This window comes from Sus scrofa, chromosome 9 (assembly GCF_054392235.1).
Source record: "Sus scrofa isolate SSC_HxYL_T2T_F1_AM1 chromosome 9, Sscrofa_HxYL_maternal_Yorkshire_Landrace_v2.0, whole genome shotgun sequence".
Taxonomy (NCBI): Eukaryota; Metazoa; Chordata; class Mammalia; order Artiodactyla; family Suidae; genus Sus; species Sus scrofa.
In genome coordinates, this window is record NC_139391.1 from 131562658 (window position 1) to 131574952 (window position 12295).

Genomic DNA, 12295 nt, shown 5'->3' on the forward strand with positions numbered 1-12295 from the left:
TGCAGCCAGAAATTCTGAGTTATGTTTGGAGATTGCTATTATATGTTTGGTGGAAGTCTTTTGACCTCAATTCTTTAATTTATTTGCCAATTTTATGTGTCTTTATATATTTTATATGCTGTATTAAAATGTGTTCCAGTGGATTTATACTCAATATTTGATTTTTAAAAGCTTAAATGCCACTCTCTTAAAAGTCAATATCCTGTTTATAATAGGTAATTTTATATGTCAACTCAGCTAGACCACCATATCCAAATATTTGGCCAAACATTATTCTGGATGTTTCTGTGAGAGTATTTTTTTGATGAGATTAGTATCTAAATTGGTGGGATTTGTCTGAAGTAGATTGTCTTCCATAATGGTTATCTATGAACCGTGAAGTGGGCTTCAACCAGATACTAAAACTGCTGGCATCTTGATCTTGGACTTCCCAGCCACCAGAACTGTGAGAAATAAATGCCTGTATTTAGAAGTTACCCAGTCTATTGTAATATGTTACAGCAGCCCAAGTGGACTATGATATTACGTAAGTGAAAATGTGCAACTTCCTGCAAGGGTACCTAAAAGGTACCACAAGCCACTTACCACTTCTGAACAAAAATAACTTTCCTTTCAAATTATATCTGTTCCACTCTTCAGATTGAAGAGTGTCTCCAGTTCATTTAGAGTTTTTATTTTCTCTGTCCTATGGAGGTATAATTTTGGTTTCACTTAGATTCATTTAGAATTGAACTTAAAGTCACTGTGCCTAAAGTATTGATTTGGGGCCACACTTTTGTGTTTTTTGGTTTTGCTTTTTGCATTTTTTGCAATTTTTGCCCTAAATATCCATTAGCTTGGTAACCAGCAAACATAGGCTAACTGTGAATTGGATGCCCTAAAGTTGCTGGAGTTAATTGCTTCAGATGCTTTCTACCTGTAACTGGCCTACTTTGGATCTTGGTGGCCTCAGGTGTTGTCTGTCCAACTGTAACTTCAGCTTTAGCACTGCCACTGGCCCTTTGGATTTGATGTCCATAATTGGGTTTTGTGGCATTTAATTATTGATTCACCCTAGATGATATTTAGCATGTTTTTACTTTCTATCATTTACATTCTGAGTTGGCATGACTCAAATTTTCCCCTTAGTATCCTGGTTGTTTACGAGGCAGGAGCAGCCATTCTGGGGAAAAGGGAGGGAGTTGGGAAAATAGGGAAGTTTGATCATTTAGTCACAAGTCTCACTTTTTCCTTTGAGAGAAGAGCCATAGCTTTCATCTGATGAGGGGGCAATGAAAGGTTTTAGGTAGAAGAGTGAGCTAACCAGATCTTTCTAAAAATATGACTTTGGTGGCCACATGGAGGATACAATTGAGGAGGGAGTCTTTCAGAGGGTAGAAATGGCTGGGTAGTGCTGAGAACACTCTGAATGTGCGACAATGAAAGCCTAAGTTTAAGCATTAAGCATTAAGCAATGATGATGGATAGAAAAGAAATTTAAAGAACTCTTCAGGGTATGCCAATAAAAAGACATAGAGAGCAGCTGGATCATGAACAGGAAGTCAAAAATTCCAGAATGGCCTCCCATTTGTGGCTTGAGAAACCACCATGAGATGGTCTGTTCCCTGAAATGGCAGAAGCGATGAACAAGAGTAAAACTGAGTGAAAGACAGTAAATGTGTCTTGTGATATGCTAGTTTGAGAGCCTCTGAACCGTCTAGATGGAAATGCCTGGCAAGCATTTGGAAACACGCATCAGGAGGTCAAGACAGAAATATGGATGGCAGAAGTGGAAGTGGAAATCCCCAGCTGCTGAAGCCAATAAAATGGACAGGATCACCGAAGAGAACCCAGGCCCAGAAGAAAGTTCTCAATCAAAGATAGAATCACGGAGAACAGCAAATCATGAAGAAATGGAAGAGAATGCAAGAGAATCCTGAAAGAAAACGTGAGAAAGAGGGGTAAGAAAGGATGAGGATGTGTTTAAGGAGAAAGAGAGGATTCTGTGTAACTTACTATCACTTCAGGAAAATAGGTTAAGCAGCTGTGGCAGACGCAAAGCCCTGTGTTCAATAATCTGTTTGTTTTTGCCCTCCTGGGTTCCAGGAAGACCGCATTTTCCAGTCCCTCACTGCCTCCAAGTAGGATGGAGAGATTGAACACGGGCCAGTGGAAAGGAGTTGGAGGTGAAAGTAACGTAGCCTACTTCCCAGAAGGTGTGTAAGACATGCAGGTGGTCTGTGTGCATCTCTCTTTCCCAACCATGTGACCAGATGGAGAGCCGTACAAGAGAGCTTCCTGATCAGAAATATTCACATTGGACTTTGCTTGAATGAGAAATAGTCCTTTACTGTGTTAACCTACTGAGATATTGAGATTATTTATTACAGTAGTCAACACATTGATTGACATAACAATGTAAAAAATGTCTTAAAATAGGGCTACATTGTATGTTTGGTACTGCTGACACACCTTAAAAACATAGGAGATCCTGCTGAATAGCATTGAGAACTATGTCTAGATACTCATGTTGCAACAGAAGAAAGGCTGGGGGAAAAAATGTAATTGTAATGTATACACGTAAGGATAACCTGACCCCCTTGCTGTACAGTGGGGGGAAAAAAAAAAAAAAACATAGCCATCCTAACAATGTACATCTTTCAAGATACTTCACTTATTGTCTTTTGAAGCAAGAATGTAAGTGTCAGGGTCATTGGAATGGCATCAAGTCTTAAATTTATATTTAAATCAGACTAATAATAAATGAAGGAACAAAAGGTTAGCATGTGCATACATTCAGTGATCTTGTCCTGATTATGTAATAGCCTGTCAAGAACACAAGTAAGCCTTTTCTCAGCCACCCTCCTGGGGCCATCCAAGCCCTTATAGGGTAAGTCTAATGACTAAAATCCCTGGGGTCAAGGACTCATGACACTGCATGTGATTTTGCTAAATGAAATGTCTAAGCAATGGTTTACTACCATGATGGAAGCCTCTTGGTCCCAGGACTATGAGCAAAATCTAACACAGTGAAGAAAGTGGCAAAGACTTGCAAGGAGCCTCAGCCAAGTCTGCCTTCTGGACTAACAGAAAAAGCCTCAAAAGTAGCCTAAGGAATTATGAGCACCTCAGGGGATAGCTTCAGGAAAATTAATCCAAGCACAAAAAGGAATTTAGGCAACTAAATTTGTGATTATAACCCAGTGTAAGATGGGCCCATACTCATATAAATGATTAAATAAATAAATGAGGAAGAAGAGACAAATCTCCCATGAGAAGAATTCCCAGTAATTTATGTAGCTACTGCCCTTCAAGGAGGTGGAATAGAACTCTCCACCCCTTAACTGTGGACAGTGCTTAGTGGCTTGCTCCCAAAGAGCACAGAAAGGAAAGGGGCCACTAACTCTAGAGTGGAGAAACCTCATCAACGCTACTTGAGCCGGGCAGTTGACACCATCAGCAGTAAGTCACGTAGACAGCATGTACCCTTGATAGGATGTGATAAGAATGACACTTCGCCTCTAGGGTCTTCCTCCCCAAACCCATAACCCCAGTGAAATAATGAGAAAACATCAGATGAAACCCAAGTGAGAGATTATTGTACAAACTATCTGAGCGATACTCAAAATTGTCAAGGTCATCAAGAAACTGTCACTGCTAAGAGGAGCCTGAAGGGACATGACTGCTACATGCAGTATATTCTGCATGGGATCCTGGAACAGGTGAAGACCATTGGAGAAAAACTAGTGACATTTTAATACAGCGTGTTTTAGTTGGTAATAACATATCCATGTTAGTTCATCACAATGTCAGCTGTGATGAACGTACCACAGTGATCTGAGAGCTTAACAGGGGAAACCGGATGTGGCATATATGCACAAAATCTGTACTATTTTTGCAACTATTCTATAAAACTATTCTAACTTAAAAGTTTTTTTAAGCAATCTAGAAATAGATTATTATTTTTCTTGAAGAATTAATCGTAGCATATAATTCATAGCAAATTGACCACAGTCTTCTCTAATTCTCCAGCTCTCTGAAACTCACTGGTGGACCTTCTCCCCAAATCTATATTCATCCCTCATCTCCATCTGTCTACTTGGTCACTTTCCTCCTTATCTCTCTTCTTTAAGCTCCATCTTCCTTAGTACAAGATGCTTCCCATCAGACAGAGCCCCGTGGAAATTTATCTTCTGACTGTTTTTCTTGGAATTAGGTAACCAGACTCTTGTCCTCTGCACCCCTCCTTGTCTCTGCTTCAGTCCAGGGCTGGGGTGAGCTATGGACAATGTTGATCATTCAAATTTCCATTTATATGCACAGCTGGACATGAATACGTTAGCAACGTAAGGAGGAAAAAGGCACATCTCACTAAATGCAAAGTTAGTGAAGGAAGAAGTAAAGGTAGACCTTAACTACCACGCTTTTTATCTTTACCCCCCATATCATATATTTAGTAAGAATCACTGCGTATCAGATTTGAAGGAATTTGGTAGATATCCAATTCTATGTTCTCAATTTGCACCTTAGGAAAATAAGCGCCAGATGGTCCCAGGGGCCAGGCCAATATAATGCAGTTAATGACCAGAGGATCCATGACTCTTCTCCTCTTTGCTTTTTGTGTTCTTCAAGCACCAAGTTCAAACTTTTGTCAAAATGCAGAAGAGCTACGGCCTTCGATGTGGTGATTCTTCTTTTTTTTTTGTCAAGCAAGAAACACAGAAAGAAATAAAATAACAAATGAATACACAAAACGTATCAGACTGACCAAATATTATGTTATATTCTTTTTTATTTCAAGACATATCTGGAAATTTGCGTCCAATAAAAGATCTGGAAAGAGCAGCATGTCCACCTGCTTGATTAGCCATCAGCCACTGCCTTCCAGCTCTGGGTGCTCAGAAATGTAGGGCTTCTCAGCCCCACCCCTCAGGTATGTTCCTCATTAAATATACAGCAACCATTGTTCTCCTTACACCTTTGAGAGCTTCAGAATGCTAACGTCTTATTTAATCACTCCTGTCTTTATCACTTCCTTCAGGAGTCTTTCATTCATTTGCTCAGGCTGTGTTCATTCATCTCCAATTTGCCAGACACTGAGCAAAGTGCTGGGAATACAAACATCAACAGGTATCATCCCTAAAATATAGGTGCACACTGCCTGCTAATTTAAGTGTTGGTGAACAAGGCAATGCTTCATGTAAAATCTACAAAATTTTAAATTTGCTATGTTCATTAATTAGTGAACGCTATTGCATGACCTAGTAGGTGAAGACTTGAATGGTGCCTATAATAAAATCAAGCAAAGTATTCTTAGAAAATAGAGTTCATTAAATCTACGCGTTCCTGTTATGGCTCAGTGGAAATGAACCCGGCTAGTATCCATGAGGATGCAGGTGTGATCCCTGGCCTCACTCAGTGGGTTGCTGCAAGCTGTGGTGCAGGTTGCAGATTTGGCATGGATCTGGCATTACTGTGGCTGTGGTGTAGGCCAGCGGCCCTAAAAAAAAAACACTAAATCATACCTTAAGTGTAAATGTTTATATATGATACATGCACATAACATATTTTAATTTCTACACATTGGTCAACAAAAATTCAATATTGAAATTATGAATATTGAATATTGAAACATTATCCAGTTAATAATTATTTCAAACATTTAAAAAATGGTATAAGTTGATCAAGTCCTCTGTTTCTCTATTTCTCTGACTTCTGGATTATCCAGTAATGATTTCAGTATTTTCTCTGCCCTTTATGCAACCATAGGATACCAAGGCTATCTCAAGGTCTAAATCAAGCTCAGACACATTAGCCTCTATTTACAATAGAAATCAAGAAATATTTTCCCACCCAGTTACACAAAAGATATGGGAGTGAGTATACAGCCCAGGTTGTAGAAGGAGTTAAGAATGAAGTAATTTTACTAACTTACACAACACAAAGTATAAACGTAATGCCTAGTTATAGACACTCTCAACACTCATTTCTCTAGTTTGCTACCTATTGACTTTGGTCTATAAATCCAGTGTCACTGCAGAAATTATAGACAGTAGCTCTGTTTGGCACAATCTATGAGATTAGGTAATTTTATTGTCCCACCAAAGAAGAAATACTTCAAAATAATATCGCATAATTCCCACAGCTTATCAGTCTGTTCTGATGCCGACACTCTGTTGCTTTTGAAAATTATAGTTTCTTTTGCATAGCTTTTTGTGCTAACAATATTATTCGGTCAAGGTATAATGAAAACAAACTCATTTATTGTCAGTCACTGTTCAGAGTAAGAGGCAGAAAAAACTGCTGCAGAAGCTTTCTACAAGCTAATTGCCTAAGTTCTAAGAAACATTCCACAAGAACTCGTCACAAGAATAAAAATAAGAATAGTTTTGGAAGTAGTGACTGTGACATTCACTTTGCAGGCATCATCGTATTTCGGCCTCACAAAAGCTCTGCAAATCAAGTATAATTGTTAACATTTTATAGATGAGGATTTTGAAGGTCTGGGAGAGAACTTGCTTAAGTTAATACACCCTTATAGACGGTGGGACTGGAATTAAAAGCCCAGAATGTGCTGCCCTTGCTTTCAAATTTTAAGAAATTTTTCTTTCAAAAAAATTTTCTAAACTAAGAAAATTAAAAAAAAAAAAAAGCGACTATTTAGTGTAGAAACAGGGATTTGGATTGGTGATACTCCAAAGATGAGTTACAAATTAGAACTACTCATTAGAACATGTCTCGGGTTCTATTTTCAATCCTGCCGTTGCTCATGATATATGTAACTTTTATGTATACAAACACATACATATCACATCATTTACCAGGCTTCTATCTTAATATTGTAAGTTTCAAGCTATGATCTTCTATATGCTCAGGTTTCCTGTTTTCCTGATTTTGTTCAGGATCTTCTCTTTCCTTGGAATATTTTTTTTCTTCCTTCCCTGCCTAGTTAACGCCTCCTAAAACCTCCAGGTTTGATCAAGTACTTCATCTGATCTCCATAAGCAGTACTTCAAACTTTTAGCACTCTCTACTGAATGCCTAGGAACTTTGTATTAGTTCCTTTTGCTACCATACCACAAACTCAGTGGCTTAAAACAACACAAATACATGACCTTGAAGTTCTAGAAGCCAGAAGTCTAAAATAAGTCTTATTGGACTAAAATCAAGATGTTTTGGAGGCTCTGGAAAATATGCTTTTTTGCCTTTTCCAACTTTTAGAGACCACCTACAGTCCTTCTTTCATCTTCAAAGATAACTATAGCATCTTCAAATCTCTCTGTGATTTTGGCCCTCCTGCCTCCCTTTTAAGAGGACCCTGTGACTCCACTGACCCTGCCTGGGTAATCCAAGGTAATCTCTCCATATCAAAGTCAGCTGATTAGCAACCTTAATTCTATATGCTACCTTAATTCCTCCTTGTCATGTAAAATAACATATTCATAGGTTTCAGGGATTAGGACATTAGGACGTGGATATTTTTTATCTCAAAGAGATTATCTGTACTCCCATGTTCATAGCAGCATTATTCACAATAAGCATGGTATGGAAACAACCTACATGTCACCATGGATGAATGGATGAAAGATGGATAATGATCTTATTCAGCCCTAAAAGAGAAGGAAATCTTGTCACTTGTGACAACATGGAGGAACCTGGGGATATTATACCAAGTAAAGTAAACCAGACAGAGAAAAAAAATACAGTATGGTAGCACTTAAAGCAGAATGTTAAACAAACAAAAAAAAAGTCGAACTCATAGAAACAGAGAGTAGAATATTGGTTGCAAAAAACTGGGGTAGGGGAAATAAAGAGACTCTGGTAAAAGTAAAAACTTTCAGTGATGTTAGCCTCATAAATACAGAAGTGCTCCTCTTCCTGTTTCTAGAAGAATTTGTATAGTGTTGGTATTATTTCTTCTTTAAATTTTTAATGGCATTCACCAGTGAATCCATCTGGTGCTTGCATTTTTAGCTATGAATTTCATGTCTTTTTAAGATACAGGACTATTCAGAGTAACTGTTTTTGTTATTGTTGTTAAATGAGTGTTGGTGGTTTGTGCCTTTTAAGGAATTTGGTCATTTTGTCTAACTTGTAGATTCTTTTTTGCATAAAGGTATTTCTGTTTCCTTATTGCCCTTTAGTGTGTGTAGAGGTTGTGGTGATGTCCCTTTCATTCCTGATATTGCTAATTTGTATCATCTCCCTTCTTTTCCTGCTTGATCTGGGTAGATGTTTATCAATTGTATATAATTCTTAAATGTCATTTATTTTCTTAATTATTTATTTCTTATAATTAAGAAATAATTTATTTTCTTAATTGTTTTGCTGTATAATTAATTTCTTTTATCTTTTAATTTCTTCTATATTTTAGGTTTAATTTGTTTTTTTTTTTTAATTGTTCCTTTAGGGTAGACGTTTAGATAATTAATTTGGAAACTTCTTTTCTGATTCAAGTATTTAATGTCATAAATTTCCCTTTAAGAGCTATTTTACCTATATTCTACATGCATTTTCTTTTTTAGTCAGATCAAATTATTTAATAATTTCCGTTGTGATTTTTTTCTATCACTGGGTAATGTGGAAAGTGTGCTTTAATTTTTCAATATTTGGGAGATTTCCTAGTCATACATTTGTCACTGATTTCAAATGTGGTCAACGAAAACTTTTTAATGTATTTTCTCTTTAACTTATTTGGACTTGGTCAATATTGGGATCAAATTTGAGCCCCACCTGTAACCTAAAACACAGCTGCAACAATGCTGGATCCTTAACCCACTGCACCAGGCTGGGGATCAAACCTGCACCTCTTCAGTAACCTGAGCTGCTGCAGAGAAAATGCCAGATCCTTAACCCACTGCACAACAGCAGATACTCCTCATGCTTTTTTTAAAAAATAAATTTTATTGGTCTATAGTTGACTTACAATGTTGTGTTAGTTTAGGTATACAGCAAAGTGAATCAGCCATGCATATACATATATATCCATTCTTTTTCAGACTTCCCCATATAGGCTACCACAGAGCATTGAATAGATTTTCTTGTGCTATAGAGTGGGTCCATGTTTCCCATGAGTTTTGTATATAGTAGTGTGTATATGCCAGTCCCATCCTCCCAGTCCATCCCTCCCCCCAAAATTTCCACTTTGGTAACTGTAAGTTTGGTTTCAAAATCTTTTAGTCTGTTTTTGTTTTGTGAATAAGTTCTTTCATATCGTTCTCAATTAGATTCCACTTAGTGATATTATATGATATTTGTCTTTCTCTAACTTACTTCATTTAGTATGATAGTCATCGCTAGGTCCATCCATGTTGCTGCAAATGGCATTATTTCATTCTTTTTTATGACTGAGTAATATTCCATTGGCTATATGTACCACATCTTCTTTATCCATTCCTCTGTTGATGGTCTTATAGCTGGCTTCATGTCTTGACTATTGTAAATGTTGCTAACTATTTATATAAATATATATGTAAATATATACTGAACATTGGGGTATATGTCCCCTTTCAAATTATGGTTTTCTTTGGGTATATGCCCAAGAGTTGGATTGATGGATCATGTGGTAGTGCTATATTTAGTTTTTTAAGGAACCTCCACACTGTTCTGCACAGTGGTTACACCAACCTACATCCCCACCAACAGTATATGGGGGTTCCCCTTTATCCACGCCCTCTCCACCAGCATTTATTGTTTGTACACTATTTGGTGATGGCCATTCTGACTATTGTGGGGTGGTATCTCATTGCAGTTTTGATTTGCATTTCTCTAGTAATTAGTGATGTTGAGCATCTAGATGATTTTTGGCCATCTGTATGTCTTCTTTGGAGAAATGTCTATTTAGATCCTCTGACTATTTTTTGATTGGGTTTTTTTAATATAAAGCTAAGCTGTATGAAATGTGTGTATATTTTGGGGATTAATCCTTTGTCAGTCGCTTCATTTGCAAAGATTTTCTTCCATCCTGTGGATTGTTTTTTCATTTTTTAATGGTTTCTCTTGCTGTACAAAAGCTTTTTAAGTTTAGTTAGGTCCCATTTGTTTGTTTTTGTTTTTATTTTCATGACTGTAGGAGGCAGACCCAAAAAGATATTGTTGGAATTTTTGTCAAAGAATGTTCTGCTTATATTTCCCTCCAAATTTCATAGTATCTGGCCTTAACATTTAGGTCTTTAATTCATTTTGAGTTTATTTTTGTGCATAGTGTAAGAGAATGTTCTAATTTCATTCTTTTACTTGCACTTGTCCAGTTTTCCCAGCACCACTTATTGAAGAGGCTGTCTTTTCTCCATTGTATATTCTTGCCTCCTTTGTAGTAGATTAACTGGCCATATGTGTGGGGGTTTATTTATGGGCTTTCTACTCTGTCCACTGATCTATATTTCTGTGAAGAGAAATTAAGGAAATAATGCCACTTACCATGGCATGAAAGGGAATAAAAGACCTAGGAATAAACCTACCTAAAGAGGCAAATGACCTGCACTGTGAAAACTATAAGACACTGATGAAAGAAATCAAAGATGATACAAACAGATGGATTGGGAGAATCAACATTGTCAAAATGACTCTACTACTCAAAGCAATTCAGTACAATCCCTGTCAAACTACCAAAGACATTTTTCACAGAACCAGAACTGAAAAATTTTAAATTTGTATAGAAACACAAAAAACCCAAATAGCCAAAGCAATCTTGAGAAAGAAAAACAGAGCTAAAGGAATCAGGCTCCCTGGCTTCAGGCTATACTACAAAGCTACAATCATCAAAACAGTATGATATTAGTATGACTATAGCTTTGATTTGGCATGTTCCTAGTTGGATTAAGATCAGTACCACTCTATTAGCCTAGTACAGAGAATGTGAGCTATTTCTCAAAGAAGACACTATCATCTGGAACAGTCATAATTTTCACATAAAAAGTTCAGTATTCAATCTAAAAATACTAGACACAGAAAAATATATATATGACTAAAATCCAAAAGGAAAAAAAACCCAAAATATAAACATGTCTACATGTGATTCATTTGTTAAAGTTAACTCACCTGGACTTTAACCTTTACTAATATATTAAAATAAAGATTTAATGTTAGAGACTAACACAAGATGATTGAAGTCCATAAAAAGAATGAAATAGAAATTATAAACTTGAAAAGTACAGTATCTGAAATTAATAACTAATTTCATGGGTTTGAAAGGAAGCTAGAACAGCAACAAACAAATCAATAATAAATATTCAAATTAAAAATCATAGACAGGACTTCCCATCATGGCTCAGGGGAAGCAAATCCGACAAGGAACCATGAGGTTCCGGGTTTGATCCCTGGTCTTGCTCAGTGGGTTAAGAATCCAACATTGCTGTGAGCTGTGGTGTAGGTCACAGACACAGCTCAAATATGGCATTGCTGTGGCTGTGGTATAGGCTGGCAGCTGTAGCTCTGATTAGACCCCTAGCTTCAGAACCTCTACATGCCACAGGTCTGGCCCTCAGAAAACAAAAAGACAAAAACAAAATCACAGATAGAATGAAAAATACAGACTTCCAAACTTAGTGAGACTCAGTGATACTGTCTGAAAAGTTATAATCTATGTGTAATTGGTGTCCCAGAAGAAGAGAAAAGAGAACTGGGCAAAAACAGTGTTTAAAGAGATCATTGCTGATAATTAACTCATGTTAGTGAAAGAAATTAAAGCATGGATTAAAATAAGTAAAAATAGATGTTTGAGAAAGAAACATCACTAAGGATAAAGAAGATAATTAGATAAAGACAAAAGGTCTAATTTAGCAATTGTTAAACTTGTATATACCTGATAATATGGCCTCAAAACACATAAAGTGAAAATTGTCAGAACTATGGAGAGAAATTAACAAAATAGATCATCATGTGAAAGATTTTAACATATCTTTCTTAGGAATTCATAGATTGAATAAACCATATGATCAGAAACATATATATATGCATATATATATATATATATATATGATTTGAACAACACAAATTAGTAAGTGCAGTCAAACAACATAGAAAAATGTGCCTCGGAATTAAAGAACATATACTCTTCTCAAGCACACAAAAAATGTCTAAGAAAATTGATCCTGTGGTGTCATACAGCAATTCTTTCTTTCCTCTTTCCTTCTTTATTAATTTTTTTTAACCGAAGTATAACTGACCTACCACACTGTTTGTTCCAGGTATACAACACAGTGATTCAGTATTTCTATATGTTACAACATGATCACAATGCCAAGTCTAGCTACCATCTGTCACTATACCATGGTATTACAATATTACTGACTATATTTCCCATGCTGTATATTTG

At 36.5% G+C, this 12295-nt stretch overlaps 1 long non-coding RNA gene across 2 annotated transcripts in view; it reads left to right on the top strand.

Annotated features, from left to right (window-relative positions):
- The window catches only part of LOC106505035 (uncharacterized), a 165651-nt gene that overhangs the window by 105991 nt on the left and 47365 nt on the right, over positions 1–12295 (top strand). The window contains exons 3-4 of one of the 2 annotated variants that reach the window (XR_002347097.2): positions 2086–2195; positions 4781–4912. This is a non-coding gene — a long non-coding RNA (uncharacterized LOC106505035). The remainder of the gene's footprint in view (positions 1–2085; positions 2196–4780; positions 4913–12295) is intronic. The other variant, XR_014816513.1, reaches the window with a different exon arrangement.